Raw genomic sequence first — 13,947 nt, 5'->3', positions numbered from 1 at the left:
AATTCCTGACGTCATAAGCACGCGACGGCCATTTGTCAATGATCCTAATGCTATTGGTCGCGGTTTTGTAGCACGCAAAGCCAAACTGCATTTTTGACAAGCCGTTATCACTCTAAACGCTACCGCTTCTCTCACAAATACAAGCCGCCACGGACGAACAATATCAACACCAACGGTATATCTGCACCGAGGACTCCGAACCAAGCGGCTAACGCTATTGGCGTTTTTTATCCACTAGCACCCCCGCGCGGACGAAAGCTAACTTAGCCGGTGCCGCTAACGTGGTCTCCAGCGGCACTAGTGCGCTACACACTGGGAAGAGAAGACACGAGAGGGGGGGCGTCATCCACTCGGAGGTTTTGCTCCCTTGCTAATGAGGATATTTCGCTCTGGAAAAACCGCCACAAAGAGCTACCATTGAGGCCCGTCGTCTGTGGCTACCTTCGTGCTCTGAAGGTAAACACACCCGAGCATTTTTTTTACACTCAACCCGGGGAGCAAGGCACCACTTCGTGGGCCCTAGCATCTTGTATAGCATTAGCTGGTTAGCAATATGCTAACTCTTGCTCGCCTTTCGTGGTTATGTTCCCCACACGATTAAGCTTGTATTTGTATATGGTTCTGTGGAATTCACACATTTGCGTGGCATAGTTTGTGTTTACACGGAAAGTGTATCCTTTAAAAGGTACCGAGTTGAGTCCATACTTCTTAAACTTACTAACTTTGCTTAACTTGTCTCGTGTTGCCTTTGCACATCTCTTCATATCCCTTGATCAGTATGATCAAAATGCTTTGCACATTGATCCTTTCAAGCTTTATTATTGGGACATCTTTTGATATGTAGATCCTAGACCAACTTAACTAGTGCGACGGAAGCTACCGGATATCTTTGAGGTAACGTTTGGCAAATGGAACAAATTGCATTGTCGTAAAGAACGTGTGCCCACCGTCACCCAGTAGCCTGCTGGCTGGACATTGAGCAGTTGGTACGTGATGCAAAGCACATATCGGCGTAATTTAGAGGGATTTAACAAAAGAACAAAGTAGTCTTATTTCAAAAGCTTTCTTAAAGCAAAGGTCCGGCAGGAATTATGAATGAAGCATGCATCTGAGCAAGACCTCAGAAGCTGTTCAGTACAATAGAGGGTTCCTACCTTTGTGCTATAAATAGTAACTTTCCCCTGTGACCAGCCTAAGAGTAAGGAAACTCTGCCTGAGTGTTGCAAACGCTGTCACTCTCTGGTGTAAGTTATATTTTGTTGATTTGAGCAAGGAAACAGTTTATTAGATGGACATTGCAATTGTGTAACGATTAAAGAATATACAAAGACTTTCCATCGGTCAACTTTGATTTAGAAACTGAAATTTTGTGTTTTGGTAATAATGAATTCAAAATCCACAACTGATACACAATTGAGAAACAAGGGGAAAAACAGGGCTGGATTAAAAAAAAAAAGCTTATCGGTGATTATGTGATTATATTAATCATTAATACATGAGCGTGATCTATATGAAAACAAGAATATTATAAGCAGAGCCATAAGCTTAGAGGTCACCAAAATGCAACCTTGGGGTACCAGGTAGTCCCTCAAATCACAGCAGTGGACTCGTTCACAAAATGGCTCAACAGTGGCAGGTCATTGTTGTTTTCAAGGACATTGATACATTGAAACCAATTTGAAACGTGCTATGTAATGATATTGTGTTTTTTTTGTACAATCATGATCAATTGTTGATACAAATTCTGAATACATTTTGAATTAGCCTATCAATTAATGTGTACTCGCTTAGTGCCTCTTTAGGGACAACATTATTTTATGGATCACTACATCTATTTTAGCCCTACTTCTAAAAATTGCAAATTGTTACTATCTACAATGTAATGAACGTTTCTTATGAGATTAGACATGTCACTCCTGGATATAAACAGGAAAGACTTGAAAGAGAAAGATAAGATAAAAAATAATGTCAGTATAAATAGGCAAAACTATTTACAAGGTGGTGCTTCAAGACTGGTCTAAATATGAGTTCTTCAGAACAATAGTGCAATGACACTTGTCGGGAACAAAATTCCCAAACAATACAGGACGTAACATATGTATACCCATTTCTCTGTACATACACAAGAAATATATTTTTCACAGTCTTGTGTGATTGTTTAGGGTGATGATAGCCCCGCGGAAGAAACAGTCTATGTGCCTGTCACTCCTTGTTTTAAAGGATCTGGTCCACCTACCAGAGGGCAGCAGGTCAAAGAGTTGGTGGTCGTGATAAGAGAAGTCCTTTATGATGTTGTTCTCGCTACTTCAGTATCGCAATTCAGCAATGTCCTCCGGACTGATTTTCTGGGCTGTATTGATGACTCTGGTTTTTCCAATCTCCTGCCGTGCTACCAGCGTACAATACCGAGATGCTGTATACAAGAATGTTCTCCACAGTGGCTTCTTTCTATTCCAGCAGCTTCTGTTCCCGGTTACAACCTAATAATAAGATAATAATATTATAGTAACAATATATTCATATTTGCTTTAGATATCCGAAGTTCATATTAAACTGGTAATCATTCATATCAATCAGTAACAGAGGGGGTAATTCCTGGTTTCAAAAAAGACATTAACACCTGCACTTGCTGATCTGAAAGTATTCGCTGCCTATGCGAACATCTTGTCTCAATGAAAGCCTTACATTATAATTTACATTCTATTTCCTGATAAAATCCACATCAAGGACAAAAGTGCAAGCTGATCTCATCTCATTAGCCGTACCGCTTATCCTCATTAGGGTCGCGGGGGGGCTGGAGCCCATCCCAGCCATCTCCAGGCAGTGGGCAGGGGACACCCTGAACTGGTTGCCAACCAATCGCAGGGCACACAGGGACAGACAACTCATTCGCTCATTCACACCTAGGGACAATTTGGACCGGCCAATTCACCTGAAATGCATGTTTTTGGAATGTGGGAGGAAACCGGAGTGCCCGGAGGAAACCCACGCAAGCACGGGGAGAACATACAAACTCCGCACAGGAAGTCTGGAGCTGGATTTGAACCCACGACAGGTTCCCATGACATGAACTGTGCCGCACAAGCGCTAACCACTGCGCCGCCGTGCTGCCTGTGCAAGCTGATGTTAGGCGAAAATATTTTACCCAGGTTTTGCATCTTTAAGTGTTTATTTTTTGGCTCTTGGCTAAGCTAAAAAAGCTCTTGTGCCCAGATGGGAACTGAGATAATCAAGTTACTCACCAATGTTCTTGGAGAAGACATGCTTTGAACTTGATGTTGCAAAAGACCTGTGTCACTTTTGGAAGGTGTCATTCTTCAAAGTTGCTGATCAAAAAAAGTCCCATTGATTAGACTATGATGGGGCAGAAACACTCATGTTTCTGCTGTGCTTATCAGGCAAGTGTGAAACAAGGTTAACAGCCATAGAAGCAATAAAACATGAGAAGTGTATTGTGACAATACAGTCTCAATAGAAGACAAACCCTGTGTCTGTAGAGTAATTACCCTGTCGCCTCTTTAGTTTTTTTTACTAGGAATAATCATCACCCTTTAAATTTCATAAATTTTGATATTATGACAAAAAATACAGTAGTAAAATGTATAAAATGCAAAAGAAAATGGACAAGCATGCTCATTCCATTTCCAATCTCTGCACTTGTAGTACAACTATACACCACAAGGTTCTACATCCGGTTTGTATGTCTTTGAGGTAAGTGGGTAATTAAATTGTGCAACCTCTATGCCTGTCTTTGTTATGGGCTCTTTGGGTGGTAACTGGGTGTCCGGTAATTGTTGTCATGGATTTTCAAGTAGAAGAACACAAACCTGTCTTTGCGTTTGACCAGTGAAAGACTTTTAAAAACACTATAACACCTTGATTGAATTTACATCTAAGAAGAAATAATTGTTTAAGTTTAGCTGTCAGCATAAAATGAACAAGCTACAAACAAGTTTTCAAAACAACAACAGTAAAAGAAATATCCCAATGAAAATCTTTTTTTTTCCCTCTATAGCAAGATAATAATCACGATGATCACGATCATTTTAAATTATAAATCACACCCTGTGAAATGAAGGAATCACATCTGGTGGATACGATTGTTCTATTGTTCCACAGCTCTGGTAGCTGCATAACTGTTTAAAACAATGGATTTGACATTTCTGTACCTGTTGTATTTTACTTGGCACCTTTTCAAGATGGTAACGATCAGATGTATTAAAATGAGCTCTGTTTGTTCCTCTTTGTTTATGGGAAATGCTAGTCTCAGTTTTTCTTTTGTTTCGTGGTAAAGTAATCCCATATAAAATTGAGTCATTGATCAGTAAATGTCATTTTCTATAGATAAAAAGCTATGTAAATGCTTGTAATATTTATAAACGGTTAAGTAATTTTTGCGACTGCCTCTTACTGTGTTTTAAATGCATGTCGGACTTCTTCAGGTGTAATTACAAAAAAATACATGACCAGGGACTAGTTTTATAGGTGGTGATGCATCTCTGAAAATTTCAAAGCATCAGTAGGTGAAATTCTTTCTTGCCTGTGTTTTTATAAGCTTAAACACTTGTATTGCCGATAAGAGAGCAAGCCACCAATAAAATCCCATCATATATTCGAGGAAGAAGGTTGGGTGTTAGAAATAGCAAGAAAGACCTGCATTCAAAGTAGTGTGTGGGCTCTGTTCTTAAGGGAGGAGGAAATTAATGGGCTTTTCTGTCGTTTCCTGCACCAGATAACAAAACACGCAACATGCCTCAGATTCAGCGTCATCAGTTGGGATTGAGTGCTTTTTCATGATTAGCTAATCAGAGCCCTTTCTTTGGTTTTGTAGCTAACAACCATATAACTGATATGTCAATCATAACCGAAATTTAACATTCTAAAGGGGTTTTAGGCCTGTTCGACAAGCCAAATGCACGCTTTTTTTCTTTCTGTCAAAGTTAATCATTGCACGCTTATCATGCCACTGACCTGACTGGAGTACTATATATTTGTGACAATGTATGAATAAACTACCAAGACACGGATAATAATTTACAATCTAACTCCAATGAAGAAGTGTGATGTAATTTGGTTTTCTTCGGCTATTCAGCCAAATCTTAAGCATTTAGAATATTCATGTATGGACTTGAATACAGTCGATAGTCCGATTTCAATCATGTAAACGTTACCACTTACTTGATAAAAGACACTTACTTGCCCACTTTTGCAAAAATTTCCCCCTTGGGATCAATTTAGCTTTAAGAAATAAGTATTTCCATTTATATTGCTTCAATTTATGCATTTGGCAAATAAAGACAATTATGCACAACCGAACTGGGAACATGTGAGGCAATTACTTACATGAAAAAAATGTGCTGAGTGTATATTTATTCAGACGTGATGCTAAACCTGGGGTGCAGTTTCTCAAGATATGCAGATCACCCATGACCCACTTTCCTTATCAGCCTGAGATTTAATTATTTACTGTTTATTTCAGATTCAGATCTACTTTATTGTCATTCTAGTACACGTGTATACAGAACGAAATGTCGATGCATCTGACCCCCACAGTTTCCTTGAATGTACAGATATAAATAATGTTGTATTGTATTTTGGCTACGTATAGTATTTTACCATAGTTCCGATAGTGCAAGAAGAGTAGCTAACCAGATGCGCAAAATGGGCAGTCAGGTTAACAAGTCAGGTACACAGTAACATTAACACTGTAACAATAACGCTGTAATTACAATAGTGCAGAGAGCAATGTGCAAGGAGTGGCAAGCTATAAAAAAAACTGCCAGTAGTGCAAAAGTCAGATTAGCAGCCGTTTAGATTTAAGTTAACTATATGTTAGATTGACCATTTAACAGTCTAATGGCCAGGGGGACTAGACTATTGCGGAGCCTGGTGGTCCTGCACCGCACACTGCAGTACCTCTTCCCAGAGGCTAGCAGAGTGAACAGTCCATGATGGGGGTGAGAGGGGTCCCCGGTAATGTTTTTAGCATGGGATAGGCAGTGCTTCTGGCCAATGTCCTGAATGGAGGGAAGTGTAGTCCCGATTATTTTCTCTGCTGTCCTCGTTATCAAACTTGGGGCGAGACATCTTGTTGCTCCTAAATGTTAAAACCAGTCTGGGCTTGTCTTGGCCTATTTTGGTTTTCATCTGTTGGGCCAAAAGAATTGCTACAAAGTTGGAAGCACACTGTCTTGCTGAATATTCTTTTTTCACTTCTGTTATCCCGCACCCTCTAATTATGTTATTCTTTTGGCTGAAATAAACTTTTTTCCAACAACCTAATTTTTCACAAAAAAATATTCCTCCGTGGTTGTCGGATTGAGGCTTTTGGTGTGTTTGACAATTTGGGCTATCCCATGACAAATGCAAACAATGACAGGCAGCGATTCCAATTTTCTTTTGTTTATTGAAAGGGACAGGTAGAAAATGTCAATTATGCTACTTTCTAGCATTAACTTTCCTCAGGGGCTGGCAGATTCAGCTCTGGAGCCTTTTGTTCTCTCTATCAAAGTCCTCGGTGTGAAAACCTTAATCAGGGTGCTATAATGCAACAATAAAGAAAGAAAAATACATTTTTAATCATATGTGCATTGATGGTTATTTTGTGACTGTCACATCTGGATGTTGAACCTTAAGTGCAGTTTTGGAATGTGCGTATGACGTCTATCCTGGATTTTGACCTGGATCAAAAGGTTTCTCTGTTGGTAACATAGACAGCTGGGAGATCTGTTAAGGTGCCTTTAAGTCTATTAAGAGGGGATTACTCCTTCTGTACGGTCAAAGTGAACTAAGCGTTGCCGGAAAACAAGTCTGTCACTTTCTTCACTTTTTTTTGCCTTCTAAGTATGTCCTTACATCCTTCCTGTCTTTGATTCTTAGAAGCTTATCCCACCTGTTTGGCTTTCAAAATCCCATTCACAGTTTTGATTTGCAGTTAATAAAAAGCTCAATTTTCCCTCTTTTTTGTGCCTCTCCGGTCGCCACCTGCTATCCAGACTGGCTGCATTGAGATTTCAAGGTCAGGAAATTACAGTGCCGTGCTTCTGCCAGGCTGTTTGGCTTATGTGAGTTTCCATGGCAGCAGCATGTTTCAGGCAGCTCAGGTCTGTCCGCTACCGCGCTTTCTTTCCCTCTGGGATAAAACACCAACTTCACCCCGCCCTCTCCTTTAGCACCTCAATAAGATGTCATCTGTGACTGGTCTTGCAATGCAAGACTACCAAGCGCGCGAGTTGTCTGCAATTGCAGAAACCCAAACGGCTTAATGAACGCCTAGGTTGTGATTGGATGTGTACAGTGCACAAGTGATGTCACGTGGTGGCTATAAAACCTTGCAAATATAAATGATTTTAACTGTGATTTAGGAGTGTTAAGATGTTAAACCTTCTGAATGGTTTGTACAAATGAAAACGAGAGTGTGGGAAAAGAATCATGCACCATTAAAAAGGTCATAATATTCACCACTGTTAGAGGCATCGCTTCTGACATTATACATTGCACAAAATAAAACCGCTGAGTGCCCCTATATAGAGTTCCAGTCGTTGTAAAAGTAGGTTCCTTATTTTACCGCAAAGTAGAAATTGCTTGCATTTTCTCATTGCCCCAACCCTCCAGAAGCTTCTTTTGTCTCACAGTTATCAAGTGTCGCACCACAGCTGGATTTGCAGTAAACGCATCTGTTGTTTTTCCGGGCCTTAATGTCAAAGTCCACTTTTTGTTTATGACAACTCTAAAATTACCGTACTCAATCTTAATAACATAAATTGTGGGGCAATCCGTTTTATGTAGCAGCAGCTTTGATTTGCATTTTGAAAAGACTCATTTAGGAATTACAAAATATATTGGGAGGTAGAGTTGCAGGGTTTTGCAAAAAAAAACAAATTGCAACTTTTCAGATCAATATTGCAACTTTGAGGCGTTTTTCCATTTTAAAACACAAGTGCATTTTGCGTGCTAGGTTTTTTTTAGTATTTAATCATATTGGCATGCTTTAACCTTGAAAACAGTGCCTTCTTCTGGGGGGCTTTGTTATGGTTGATGTCTGCTCACACAAGGCTCAAACTGCACTGTCTTGCTCCTACGCAATCACACTACGTCAGGGGTGGCGAACAAGTTTGACATAAAGAGGCGAAATTTTTAACTGTGAGTCAAAGAGCCACACACTGACCTGCCATGACGGACAGACGCACACAATTAAAACCATATTATTTCCCATAACACACACCTCTCTTTATAATACAACAAGTACGGTATTGTTCTCGTGTTGATTTCAAGGAAAGTGTCCACCCTCAATACACACCAAAAAAACTAAACATGAAACAAGGCCAAGAGCCACAGTACTGTATATAGAAAATATGATTAGGCAAAGAGCCGCATTCTTATTGGCCAAGAGCCGCATGCGGCTCTAGAGCCACGTGTTCGCCACCCCTGCACTACGTCACATCGCAATACTGATTAGATTTCGTTTATTTGTGCAGCCCTAATATGCATCTGGAATGTCATCCATGTTGCAGCAACGTTGTTTTAAAACCATCAGTAATTTGAAAGATTAAAAAAGTATTCTTTTCTTGTATAACACATGGGAAAAGTCAATATGATTTATATATTTATCATTGGTTTGCAAGCTTCTCTTCTGGTTGTTTAAATGCTCATCAGCCATTCCATTCCCTATTTATAACTCTCAAAGGTTTCCGATCATCAAACTAATTTTAATATCATACAGAGATCAAGGAAATACAAAAGCTTATTTCAATTACACAGGCCACACCTAAAATATATTGCCACCACCTGTGTTGAATCAAGAGATCACTTCAACTGAATCTGTTAGACGAAGTGAAGTCGGCTACAAAATCTCAAAAAGACAAATGGCATGCCTTGATTTAAACAAATTTCAGAAGTAATTTAAAAAGGTGATTGAAATCTATCCAACAAGTCATGTTTATTTGTATAGCCCCTAATCACAAGGAGTCTCAAAGGGCTGCACACACCACAGATTATTGCAAAGTACAGACTATTATTACACCATCCCCTGATCTAAAACGTACATATGAGGGCAAGGAAAATCTCAAAAACCTTAACATGAGGAAAATGAAGAAACCTTAAGAAGGGACTGCACATGAGGTAACCCCCCTTCCAAGATAAACGGGCTGCAATGGATGTTGCAATAATAAATAGCACATAATCAAAGGGCTGCACAGACCACAGGTTATTACAAACCACAAACTATTATGACACCATCCTCTGATCTAAAACTTACACGAAGGCAAATAATACACAGATGGTGTCAACATTAAATATATGTTATTCACATGCTATAGAATAGAAGTGTGTTTTAAGCGTAGATTTAAACAATTCCACTGCGGTTGCAGATCAAATCTCAGGGGGAAGGGCATTCCACAGCACCGGGGCCCAAATGTAGAACGCTCTCGAATCTGCGGATCTCTTCTTGGCTCTTGGGATCCCTAGTAGATCAGCATTTTCAGAGCGAAGGCCCCAGACCGGAACATGGGGAGAAATTAAATCTTAAAGAGATGAGGGAGCAAGTCCTTAAAGATATGAGGGAGCAAGTCCATGCATGAATTTTTATATCAGTCTGTAAAAACTCACAATGCCATTTCCTAGGCCAGGGGCTGTAGGGCTTCAGTGAACTACTTTCTGAGCCTTTCTCCAGAAATGGGGAAAGTTGGGAAGAGTGACTTACTTTCCCAAGAGTGGTCGACCAACTAAGATTACTCCACGAGTGCAATGACGGTTCACCAAGGAAGTCACAAAAGAACCATAAAAACATCCAGGGAATTGCAGGCCACGCAGTCCTCAGTTAAAGTCATAACTTAATAGACACTTGCCAAAAATGGCATCCATGGGAGAGTTCACGGGCGAAAAAATGCTGCTGTAACAAAAGAACATTTGTTCAACACGTGTATATAAACTGTCTTTTCTGTGTTTTGCAATGCGGGTCTCATTTCGCATTTGCATGTAATTATCAGCATCTATTGTTAAAGGGTTTAATTGACCCTCAGTTATCATTTTCTTTCTTAACATTATTTTGCGATGAAAAAGGCCCTGACCCACTGAAAATCCGGTTAGTTACCCACTTTTGGGTCCCGACCCACAGGTTGAGAAATACTGATCCTGATCCAAATGTATTCATATTGCACTTTTCAGTCACTGAAATCCAACTCAATATGCTACATATAGACAACGAAATGAAATCCGACAAAGATCCGTAGTTTCACACCCATGAGGCACACATAAAAGTTTCCGATTTTCTACCAATTTTGCAGTACGCCCTATGGGGCTGTGCGCCCTGTGTCTTGTGTAAAGTGGCAGGTGTAGCTGAGGACGCGATGAGGCTCCAGTTCACGTTGCAGAGCTTATTGTTCAATTGTCATTTTTGGGTGAAATCCGATGTTTTAGTGAGATTCTTGACATTTCTAACTAAATGTGACTTCTATGCGTCTCCTGGGACTTTAAAGCGTCCTTTTTTTGATTGCCAACATTTCCCATTTGCGCGTAAGAGGGCGCGTGACTTCACACACATTGCGTTATTAGCGGAAGTGCTCATGGATGCTAATGCCGTAGGGTTTCTAGCAACTTGAAAGTTAATGTGCTACCAGATGCGGAACAGAGTTATGCCCCCAAATATTATTAATCCAAAACCTCACTTTCACTCCATTGAATGCTCTGTTTTTGTCTGCAATGGTGCAACGTGGAAGAAAATGGAAACCAAGCAGTCGCGAGAGAATTGAAGATAAATGAATCGAAGATTCGCAAGTTGGAGGAAGCTGAAAAGTGAACTCCATTAAGTTTTTATCTCTGTGTTTTGCTTTTGAAATCAGTACTCAAATAAACCCTAACCAAACTTAGTTTTGCAAACCGCTGTATTTTTAAAAACACTCACTTGTTTGCTTGTCCGTGTTGTGCTGAAAAGTGAACCACCCCACAATCCCCATGAATGAAGTGTCCACTCGTGCAAACATTACTAAAACGTCTTGGTAACCGATATTTGGGGGAATGAAATAGAACAATAAAGCACAGAGGATTTGCACGGTGTACGCGCGTGTGGAAACATTTCATGCAAGCAGAGGGCACCCGTGCCTCGCTTTTTTTGAATTACAATTGGTAAAAGAAAATAGCAACAGAGACTTATTGTTTCTCTTATTCTAGGCTGCAATAGACTTGACCACCTGATGACCTCGGGGACAGTGACTGCGACTGCGGCACTGACAGGACTTTGGTGCGCAGGAGGCATCCATGTGCCCGGGCTGGTGTCCAGAGCTAGTGGCCTAAGCAAATACATGCAAAGGGAACTGTAAGTAAACTTATTTTCATCAATCTCAGAAAGTGTGCTGTTTGTGACAAGTTTGGAATTAAATCTATCTGTGTGATGTGGTGAAAGCCTCGGTCACTTATAATAGAAATTTACTGTCCATGGGGCTTGAAATTTGGCGAAACCACAGTCGTCCCTGTATCTGTTGGCTATCTAGATGGCTTTAGTATACAGTACATATGTAGTGTTAATAATAACTTTGGTATGCCCAGTAGTGTCCACTTCAGTCATTTACGAGCATACATTTTTAGTTACATATTTTCCTCTGTTTTATGAGAGTGGCCATGCTGTGAATAAATATGTGTAGTAGTATTGAATACTAAGCATGCAGGTGGAAAAACTCAGTACTTAGTGGACTTTTCTTTGAATGTCCGCCAAAATGTCTTCGTTACATAATGGAATATCCATGGAATCCAAGTGTGTAAAATATTTACTTCAAAACAATCAATAAGGTCGACGGTTGAATAGGAATCCGCCTAAAACATTTCTGCTTTGTTGGACGTTGCGTTTTACAATCCTCTTTCGCCACATTAGTTCAGTTTACAAATAAACAGACACGTAAAATTATTCCCCAAATGGTAGTTAGCCTTCCTCTGGTAATTGACACCTTTTCCATGATGAGGGTCTGTCATGCTAGTTTTATTCATGCACGAAGCGCAAAGTTGCAAAAAGTCTTTCTTCACATATTTATTCCACGTGTCTCACTCCTACCCTTACTGCTCAGGCGCCCTGGCAACCGTTAGAAAAATGCATAAATTGTCCACATTGTTGCATAAGCCGCACAGTTAAATAGCCTGGGAAAAATAGTCGCAGCTTATAGTCGCAATTTTTGGTAGTACTGGCCTACCTTCTTGCTTACTGACTTCCTTTGACAACATCACTCCAATGAATCCGTTTTACCAAAAATATTAGATTTTTAGCCGTCCAACTTGTTGCCAAATAGGACTGCCTTGATGTTGATAGTTGTCTGCTGACCTTGCCCTGATGAAATTGGGTTCCAGTTCTCTTCTATCCTAGGCTTACAACGCTTTTTGTGTGAAAGCCCATCACTATGAATGAGAAAAATAGTTTAAAAAAACGTGATTTAAGTTTAAACAACAGTTAATTTATTGACTTATAAGTGGGCTTTTAATGTCATTTGTGAAATTTCAAGCCTTTTGTCTTGTCCTCTCTGGTGCAGTGACCACTTTGCTGTATAGATCAATATGCTGAGGCACTGAGCTGACACGATGAAAAGCAATATTCATAAATAATAAAGACTCTTTTACTGTAAATAGGTTTATTGGTTCCCAATCACCCCTGCATCACCACCCTGATTTCAAACTCAAACTGGACTTGTTTGGCTTCAACTTTAAGCTGCAAGGTTTTCATCAAAGCAAATAGGAGGCAGCCTGTGAGCAGCTTAAGCCTGTTTGAGTGTGTGTACCAGCATACGCTGACAGTGATATCAATGCTCGGACTCTTTTGTGCTCTGTGTATCAGAAAAATCTTCTATGAGGATGATAAAGTTCGCAAAATGATTAAATTGCCCCCATTTAGTTAAACCATAAAGGAAATTGGTGTTTTGTTCAGGAAACTACAGAAAAATGTAAAATTTCCTTTTCTTTACTGTCTTTATTTGTCACCCATACCAAATACTATATATACTAGTTAGAATGGGTCTGTTCTAAAGAAAGTTCGACTTATATGTATCCAAAAATATTATTTTCCCTTTAAATTCCCTGAAAATTAATTGCTGTTGACTGTATATTTTAATTTCCCATTCCTGATTATAAAACGGCCTCAAGAGTATTGCAAGTAGATAATACCTTGAATAGGGCTGGTTTTGGTGCTCACCCATCCATAATATGGATGGTTCCATGGCTGCTACAACTTGAGCCTGGAAAAATCTGAATCGCTTTTAATATCTTGTGCATCACTTGCTGCATTATTGCTATGCTGGTTTAAGATCAGGTAATTGTGTAATTTTGTAACTGTAATCCTGTGCAGTCCTTTGAGACATTTTTGTGATTAAGGGCTATATAAATAAATTTGACTTGACTTGACTATGAATTAAATTCTGTTATTATAAATCTATGATCTAAGTCGCCCATCAATGATTCGGTCACGTCTGAAAAATTACGACCTAAAACTATGTTTAGATTCAGCACAATTTGTAAACATCTTACAATCCACATGTACTCATTACTTTGACACTTTGATTCATTTTAAATTGTGGACCTCACTTTGTGGCACTTTTGTAGGATGTAAAGCCTTTTTCATGGCTGTAGAAATAGTTTTGTGTATTACAAACTTAGAACCCTTAGCAAAAAGGGTGGAATCATCAGTTGTGGACAAGTACTCACTCCAACATTTTATTCTGTAGAACAAACTCTAATCAAAAGCAGGAACAAATAATTACATTTTTCAAAACTCCTTGGTAATCAGAAACACTAAAAGAAATTAATTAAAAAAAACTTTGTGGTGGTCATTAAAGGTTACCTTTATGGACCAAGCACAGGGAAAAAATATGGAATCACTCTATTCTGAAGAAAAAAAAATGGAATCAGTGCATTTTGAATAGAAAACAAGGACGCACCCAGTCAATTTCCTTTCCTTTATTGGGCACCTGGCTTAGA

At 39.5% G+C, this 13,947-nt stretch overlaps 1 protein-coding gene across 1 annotated transcript in view; it reads left to right on the top strand.

The window, feature by feature from the left end:
• The first annotated feature begins 33 nt into the window (after positions 1-33).
• fbxw7 (F-box and WD repeat domain containing 7) overlaps positions 34-13,947 on the top strand; it is a 103,170-nt gene continuing 89,256 nt past the window's right edge. Inside the window, exons 1-2 of the mRNA XM_088342034.1 lie at positions 34-456; positions 11,167-11,311. The gene's annotated coding sequence lies outside the window, so the exon portion shown is untranslated. The remainder of the gene's footprint in view (positions 457-11,166; positions 11,312-13,947) is intronic.

The sequence above is a fragment of the Urocampus carinirostris genome, chromosome 8 (assembly GCF_059441175.1).
Source record: "Urocampus carinirostris isolate Australia breed hairy pipefish chromosome 8, RoL_Ucar_1.0, whole genome shotgun sequence".
NCBI lineage: Eukaryota > Metazoa > Chordata > Actinopteri > Syngnathiformes > Syngnathidae > Urocampus > Urocampus carinirostris.
This window is presented reverse-complemented; position numbering and strand designations above follow the sequence as displayed.